Source organism: Phocoena phocoena, chromosome 13 (genome assembly GCF_963924675.1).
Source record: "Phocoena phocoena chromosome 13, mPhoPho1.1, whole genome shotgun sequence".
NCBI classification, from domain to species: domain Eukaryota; kingdom Metazoa; phylum Chordata; class Mammalia; order Artiodactyla; family Phocoenidae; genus Phocoena; species Phocoena phocoena.
The window spans coordinates 65,812,613-65,821,697 of NC_089231.1; positions in this window are offsets into that span (position 1 = coordinate 65,812,613).

Here is a 9,085-nt window from a genome sequence, read left to right on the forward strand (position 1 = left end):
TTGTTGAGAGTCTGCCTGCCGATGCAGGGGTCACATGTTCGTGCCCCGGTCCGGGAGGATCCCACATGCCGCGGAGCGGCTGGGCCCGTGAGCCATGGACGCTGAGCCAGCGCAGCCGGAGCCTGTGCTCTGCAAAGGGAGAGGCCACAGCAGTGAGAGGCCCACGTACCGCAAAAAAAAAAAATAAACAATGTTTTTTTGCCACACTTGCTCACCACACCTACCATGGGGTTTTGTTGGGAATTATCCCCTTTGTAAAAACAGTAACTAATTTCACATCAGGAGATTGTATCCCACCTTTACAGCAGACACTCAGAGAGGCCATGGTGGCTCCCGACCCCCTTTGCACAGCTGACCCTTGGTAAAGATCCAACTGGTGCCCTTACACTCAGGGAGCAAGTCTCCCCACAGGTGCCACAGAGGATCCCGTAACAGTGGCCTCTGTGCCACCTCTGTCGTCTCCACCAGGACACACACCTGTCGGGCAGCTGTAGCGTCTCACCAGCCTTACACACAAGGGACCCTGACTCAGGACACGGTTCAGTGTCTAGTAACTGAGACCCCTTCCCCCTGTGCTGTGACCCAGTGCTGCTGCGGGTCCCGGTATGACCCTGTTCAAGCCAAGGTGATTCAAGCATGATGACACTGACCTATGTGTTTATAAGTAAAGAAAGAAGGTAACAGGTAAAAGCTTAGAAGAAATAGTGATGATGAGAACATTAGGAGAAGATTGAGCTTCCCGGTAAGAGGATTGTATTAGTCAGGGTACTCTAGGGAAACAAAACAAAGGAAATATATACATATAGATAGCGAAGAATTGTATGTAAGTAATATATATATACTGAGAGAGAGAGATTATTATTGATTATTGAGCATGGAACTCCCAGGAGCTGATCTCTTCAGCCTGAAAGCTGGGAACGCTGGTGATGTAATTCAGTTTGTGTCCAAAGATTTGGGAACCAGGGGAGCCAGTGATGTAAATTCCAGTCTGAGGGCTGGAGAAGTTGAGGTGAAATGTCCCAGCTCATACAGTGAGAAGAGAACACAGACGTGAAATCTCCTGCCTTTTCCTTTTGCTCTACACAGACCCTCAACAGATTGGGCGATGCCCACCCACACTGGGGAGGGCAATGTATTTACTGAGTCCCCAGATTCAAATGCTCATCTCATCCAGGAACACCTGCCCGGACCCATCCAGAAATGATGCTTCATCTGAGTCCCCCGTGACCAGTCAAATTGACACACAAATTATAACCATCTCAGTGACCATCCACGCTGATTTGCCCCACAATGAGGTCCCAGCCAGGACAGGGCAGTTTCAGTGGTAAAACTGGGAAATTTCTGGCAATCAGGAGACTTGGTCATGGCCCAGTTCTGGTGCTTATGCTTGGGTCCACCCAGATGTTCAAACCAGGAGGTCGACGCTGACGATGCTGTATTATTCGGCCATAAGAAGGAATCAAGTACTCATATGTGCTTCAAGGGGAAAGAACATTGAAAACACTTTAAAGAATGAGAGAAGCCAGACACCAAGGGCCACATAGGGTATCATGGCATTTGTGTGAAAAATCTGGGACAGGCAGGAAGTACATTAATGTTTGGAGGGCTGGAGTGACAGGGAAAGGGGATTGCCTGGTGAGAGATGAGGAGTTCCTTTTCCGGGGATGAAAATATCCTGGAAGATTGAGCGTTAGTGGATGTTCAAACCTGTGAATACATTAGACACCACTGGATCCATCACCTTAAAATGATGTCTGTGATGGATTGTGAAGCCTATGGTAGAAAGAGTATGAAGGCTTGGTTACTGATAGATACAAATTACACTCAAATGATTCAGAAAATAAATGTTTTGTGTTCCTGAGTGTGTGCTGTGTGTGCATATGGATGTGTGTGCGTATAGACGTACAAAGGCAGAGAGAGAATGAGAGACAACGGGATATGAGAAAGGCGAATCTTGCAAAGTATTAAAAGCTAGTGAATCTGGGAAAAGGTTCTGCAAGACTTCCTTATAGACCTTTAAATTTTTATTTCAGTTTTTAATTACTACAAAATAATAACAAAAACAAATGAAAGCCTCAGTTTAGGAGTGAAGGGATGAATGAGCTCAGAGGACGTTTCAGTCCCGCTTCTCCATGAACTGGGACCACTGTGCCCAGCGCGACTACTTGTATATGAGCTGCAGGAATAATCAGCCTCGTCCTCAGCCTGGAGCTCAGGGATGGGCAGGGAGGCCGAGTTCGCAGACTTGGATCCAGAGAAGCGGTCAGGGATCCCTGAGGGCCGTTTATTCACCTCATAAATCAGGGTTTTGGAGGCCGTGCCTGGGCGCAGTTGGTACCAGCCAACAACGTTGTATTTCCCGATGTCATTGCTGGTTCCAGCAACAGGAGATGGTGACCGTCTGTCCCGGAATCCCGGACAATGAGTGAGGCTGAGTCAGGCCAGTCTGGGCCCAATACCCTGGAAAGGGTTCAAACACACTCTCGTAAATCCCTTTCTGGGGACCAGGTCACCTTGAGAACAAAGACACAAAGGATCAGCCAGATGTCCCTGGGGTCCCTTCCCTGGAGGCCTCACCTGTGCCCTGAGTGAAGAGGGTGACAAGGATCAGAGCCCAGGCCATGGTGGAGACGCCCCAGATGCTGCCCTCTGAGCTCGCAGCCGTGGGCCTGCTCCCCCAGAACTCTCTTATCCCCTCCCCCACACAGAGGAGGGAGGGGCCTCCATGCAGATCAGCTTCCTGCACCTGGTGGTCCTCACCCCTCTGCCATGGCCCTGGACACTAGATTTTCTGCATCGTGGGGGAAGAATATAGCTCAGGGATTTAAACGTTTTGACACATAGATGACATGTATATACAGGAGCATGCATTCTTTGTAGCTGGTTTGCAGGGAGAGAAAGACCAGCTGAAGTCCCTCAGGCAATGAGCTCCTGGACCTTCAGGGTCTCTGCTGGGGCAGGACTCTGCCTCTGGGAACCACAGTGCAGGGGACATTGTGCAGCGCCCTCTGCTGGATGCCTATCTCCAAGGTCTCTGTGTTTGGGAAAGAGACAGGCCCACCAGGGGAAACACCTGCTGTTTGCTGGGTGGCTGTGGGGAGCCCCAGCTGCAGCCTTGTCCCATCCCCGCCCCCACCTCTTTGTTCTGAAGCATCTGCACATCGAATCCACGAGCAGGTCCTTGAGCCCCAGCCCGCCACCCCAGGTCCCAGACTGGCCCTGAACTCTAGAGTCTCTGCATCCCTGTACAGCAGGGCTCTTCTGAGAAGACGAAAACTCTGTGACACATTGTCCTTAGTCAGGACACTGACCATTACAGGGCCCAGGAAATGGGGCCATCCTGGGATGTCCCTGTCACGCACTACTTGAGTCAAGACGTCATTGGCCAATAATCCCGATAACCACTCTTTGGGTTTTGCGGGTGGAAGCTGAGGACACGGGCCCGAGGGGCTGGGGTGACTTAGAGATTCCATCCCGTCTCCTCCCGGCACCACACGGGAGCTGGGGGGTGCATCCCCCTCCCTCACCTGTCCCTTCAGCAGGACGGGGCCCCCGTCCCCCGTCCCCTGCCTCTGTAGGGCTCGCAGGAGGAGCCCTGGGACCACCCCCCCCGACTTGTTCCTCCTCCTCCTCCTCCCAGCTCAGCACCAGCCACCCTGTCCCTCCTCATCCCCTCCTTGCCCCTGACCTTTGTCCCGCAGCCTCATTAGGATGGAATTGTCACCTGCCTCCCCAGGTGACTCAGACCCACCCCTGCAGGGTCTCTAATCTTGTCTCAGCATGACCTTGTCTCAGGGACACTGAGCTTGTGGAGATCGCACATCAGGGCAAGGGAAGTACACGATAAATGACTGCAACCCCATAGGTACACTGATGGGAAATATGGGCCCATGAGATGAAGCTGAATTCTCAAAAGCGTTTGAAAAAAGGAATGATGTAAAAAGGAGTTAGAGCCCATCAGGATGGAGGGAGCCCTAATGGAAATGCGGGAAGATGCCAGGGTTTAGGGGGCTGGGAGGAGGGGCTGGGTCAGAGTTCACCTCAGGGCCCAGCGGCAGGGACCTCTCCTCAGGCAGGTCTGTCTGCTACGTGGTGCAAGGGAGGATTCTCCTCTGTCCTCAGCGGGAGGTCTTCCCCCCAGAGCTGGTGTCTTCTGAGGTCAGGCTCCTCTCTCTACAGAGATGCTGGACCCAGTGTTTTCTAGACAGAGAATCAGGGCGGACTGACTGGTTTTTCCCAAGATTATCACTGTCTCTGTATCTGAAATGTCTAGTCCCTGATTATGAGGAAAGCTGACAGTTGGTATAATTTCCCTCTGCATCCCAGGGTTTATGCTCCTGCCTCTGGGAACAGGGCCCCATGGGTGATGCAGATGGAGTACCCGGTCCCCACAGAGCAGACCCCCGCATCCTTCCCGGGTACAATGGGGCAGGGGGACCCAGGAGTGATGGTGCTGGGTTTGTGTGTGTGTGTGTGTGTGTGTAACCGAACAAGACCCCTATGGAGCCTTCCAGGGACAGGCCATCCCCAATATCCTCTGCTTTAGCTCTTCTCTGAAGTACCTGGATAATAGTATTTGATGCAAATTTCCTGAGTTGTTTTGCAGATGTGAAAACGCTGCAATGCCCACAAGATGGAAGAACTACTTGGTGACCATGAGCACATAGCCCCAGGCCCCCAGGAGCCTAAGGACGGATAATGTTAAGACCTGTGACTCCACCATGCTTCTTCACCATCAGCCAATCAGAGAACTGTGCACAAGCTGATCATGTACCCTGTGACCACCTCTGTCCTGGCCTTTAAAAACGCTTTGCTAAAACCCTCAAGGGTCTGGAATGTCGGCAGATGCCAGACAGGAGATGCCTAGGAAACCAGCCTCTGGGAAGAGCCTTGCTGGTCTGATGAGCCTCCCCGTGATACAATTCTTCACACACATTGTCACCATTTGACGCTGGGGATGAAGCCCGTCCCTCGGAAAGGCATCCGGGGAGATTCTCTGGTTTCCTCGGACTTGAACTCATCCACCATTGGCCTTTGCTGATTTTCCTTTGTCTCCTCTCACTGAAGGAAATCACAGCCATGAGGTTGACTCCCTACTGAGTCCCGAGAGTCTCCTCAGTGGGCCTAAAATGAGCGTTTGGGGGGAATTTTTATAATTTGAAAAAATTTTTATAATTTTTTCACTTGACCTAGAGTTTTTTGACCAAGTAGGAATCTAGCAGGCTTCTACATTTTTCAGTTCCGGAACTACCACGATTAACAAGCCAATGACAGAGATCTGCACACATCAGACTCTTCTCATTGCTGCTTTGACTCCACTGGCCATGTTGGTAGCCTTGCCCTTGGTAGGGGAGGGCAACAACTTGGCCCCGGCCACCCAGGATCCAGCTCCTCCCGTTGCCTTTAGGATTTGCAGCTGAGTGGCTGCGGTTCCCACTCTAAGTTCTGGCTTGGAGAAGAGTGAGCACAGAGCCATTCAAGGATGCTCCAATCTCATTACCTTTTGAATCCCTTTGTCTCCAGGCACATCTGGCTTCTCTAGTTCACTCACTAGAGGCCATCTTGGATTTTGCTTCCGCCAACCAACCCGCAAAGTGCTGAGGCTCTTTCTACCTCCCCGAGCTGCAGGGAACGTGAAACGCAGAGTCTCTGTGGAGTGAGCCCAGATCACAGATCCAGCTGACCCAGCTTGATGTTTCTCCCACCACTGCCCCCCACCCTCGAATCCCTTCCCAACGTGTTCTGGGGATTTCTGTCTGTGTGAATTAGGAGAACCAAGCAGTTCTTAGAGTGCAGTGCCCCTCTCGAGGCTCACACTCTATTCTCATCTTAGGAGACTGCTGGCACCCGAGTCTAATTGTGGGTCCAGAAGCAAAGAGGGGCAATGGGGGCGGGGGGTCCTGAGGAGAATCAGCACAGCCTCACGTGGCAGCTTCCTCAGGGCAGCCGAGACCTCTTCCTTGGGCAATGCAGGGTCAGTCGCCCCAGACAGATGTGGAAAGACCTGTACCACTGAGGGTGGGGAGGCGCCTTCCACAGGCAAAGAAGACACATGAGAACTGAGGGGCTCAATGTCCCAGGTCCCTCAGGTCCTCCCACACATCCCCACCCAAGCTGCAGGATCCGGTTCTTTCCCAAGCACCTTCTTCACTACAAGGCTGGGACTCAACTTTGCTGGAATGTGGCCAGTTGAAGGAGGAGGGTCTGGGTGGATTTTCAGCTGTTTCAGTCCAGGTGCTGCACGAGCTGGGGCTCTCCTCCAGGGCTCTCCGGAAAGCTCGCGTGCCACTTGTGCGGCCTTGGGATGGGATCTTGAATCACTAAGCTCATCTTTTTCTCTCCCTACTCTATCCAGCAACATTCCGAGCAGTTACCAACGCCACGATATTCTGTAGGGTTCCCAGAACGTTCCAAAATAGCATATACAGCGTCACCCAGCTCCTCGATTCTTACAAGTGGTTGCTTAGAAGAAGCCAAGGCAGGGATTTTTCTCATTCCAACGAACAGTTCATGACATACACTAGCTGTGCTCTCTGTACTACTGGAAATAGCCATTAGCACCATTCAGTAGAACCAGATTAGACAGCCAATTCCAGAAACCTCAGAATCAATTGAGAAAAATCATCCTTAAAATTCTATTTTTCTTGAAGAACTCCAGGTACCAAAATCGGGATTAGTCACATGGTTCCAGAGAAGCAGGAAAAAATATATAATTTATTGTAGGAATTGATTCACACCGTAATGGAAGATGAAGGTGTCTCACAATCTATCAGCAAGCTGAGGAACCAGGAAAGCCAGTGATATAATTCAGTCTGAGTCCAGAGGCCTGTGAATCGGGGTGGAGGACGGAAGTCCTGGTCCGAGATTGAAAGCTGAAGGAGCAGCAGTGCCAATGTCCAGGGTCAGGAGAAGTTGATGCCTCTGATGACGAGGAGAGAGCAAACGTCCCCTTCCTCTCCCTTTTTGTTCTTTTCAGGCCCTCAACTCAAGGACAGTGCCCACTACACCGCACCAGTGATCTTCTCTACTCAGTCTGTGGACTCAAAGGCCAATATCCTCCTCCTGAGACATCCTCACAGACACCAAGAAATAATGTTTTCACCGCAGTATGGGCGTCGCTTATCTCAGGCAAATAGACACAAGAAATTAACCCTCACACTGCTGTGGAAGAGCTGGCAAGAGTGGCACATCACACAGGATGAGGAAGTGGTTACCATCCCAAGACAATAACCCCAAGATCATATTTCCCACCACCTCCACTGTAGGCAGAGGGAGGAGCTCAGAGACCACTGACCTCTCACGGCCGAGCTGCATGAGGCTGGCAGCTCAGGGAGGAGAAGCATATTCAGAGCAACAGGGAGCCTGTGGCTCAGGGACGTTTTGGTCTCACTTCCTCATGAACTGGGACCACGGTGCACAGTGTTACCACTTCTAGCTGAGCTACAGTAATAATCAGCCTCGTCCTCAGCCTGGAGCCCAGAGATGGTCAAGGAGGCCGTGTTCCCAGACTTGGAGCCAGAGAAGCGATCAGGGATCCCTGAGGGTCGTTTATTGACCTCATAAATCAAGAGTTTGGGGGCCGTGCCTGGGAGCTGTTGGTACCAGCCGACAGCGTTATATTTCCCTATGTCACTGCCGGTTCCAGCACAAGAGATGGTGACCGTCTGTCCCAGATTCCCGGACACTGAGGGAGGCTGAGTCAGGCCAGACTGGGCCCAGGACCCTGGAAAGAAGAGAAACGCACTCTGGTTAGTTCAGTGCTTGGGCCCAGGTCACCCTAAGGACAGAGACACAAAGGATCAGCCAGATGTCCCTGAGGTTCCTTTCCTAGAGGCCTCACCTGTGTCCTGAGTGAGGAGGGTGACAAGGAGCAGAGCCCAGGCCATGGTGGAGACGCCCCAGACGCTGCCTTCTGAGCCCCCAGCCCTCAGCCTGCTTGCCCAGAACTCTCTTATCCCCTCCCCCTCAGAGGAGGGAGGGGCCTCCATGCAAATCTGCTTCCTGCACCTGCCCCTCCTCCCCCCCTCTGCTCACCCCCTCTGACATGGTTTGTTCCAGATTCTTCTCCATGCCTGGACAGCAGAGATTATTGGAGACTTAACTCCTTCACATGGTGTGTGAGGACAGAACGAGTCCATGACAAGATGTGGGAAAGGAATCCAGCCTGGGGTTTCCTGTCTCTCCTGGTGTGAGAGTCACGGTGCTTCCTGAAGGAGGAATCCCAGAAGGTCCTCTGTGTGCTCTTGGGACAAATGAGAGGCTCTGAGCCCAGGCGGCTGAGAAATCCAACTGCCCCGCTTTCTGAGAGTTAAAGGCAGAGCTGTGTACCAGTATCCCCTCAACTACTTCTGTTTTAAAAATATTTATTGAAGGGCTTCCCTTGTGGCGCAGTGGTTGAGAGTCTGCCTGTCGATGCAGGGGACACAGGTTCATGCCCCGGTCCGGGAGGATCCCACATTCCGCGGAGCGGCTGGGCCCATGAGCCATGGCCGCTGTCCCTGCTTGTCCTGAGCCTGTCCTCCGCAACGGGAGGGGCTACAACGGTGAGATGCCCGCGTACCGCAAAAAAAAAAAAAAAAATTATTGAAGGGACTCCCGTGGCGGTCCAGTGGTTAAGGCTCCACACTTCCACTGCAGGCGGTGTGGGTTTGATCAATGGTCAGAGGACTAAGGGGCTGCATGTCACATGGTACAACTAAAGAATTTTTAAAAATTTAAAAATGGAGAAAAAAGAACAAAAAAATTCTATTGAAGTATAGTTGAATTACAATGTTGTGTGAATGTCTGCTGTACAGCAAAGTGACTCACTTATTCATTTATATATACATTCTCTTTCTTATTCTTTTCCATTAGGGTTTGTCATAGGATATTGAAAACAGTTCCCTGTACTATACCGTAGTACCTTGTTGTCTATCCATCCTATATATAGTAGTTTGTATCTGCTGGTCCCAAACTCCCAGTCCATCCCTCCCCCACCCCCAACTCCCTCTCATCCCCCTCAGTTGGGAGGGTCCTCAGATTCCCCTCCAGCCTCTGTCTCCAAAGTGCTCTGAGTCTGAGGCCCAAGCCTGAGCCCTGGGCCATT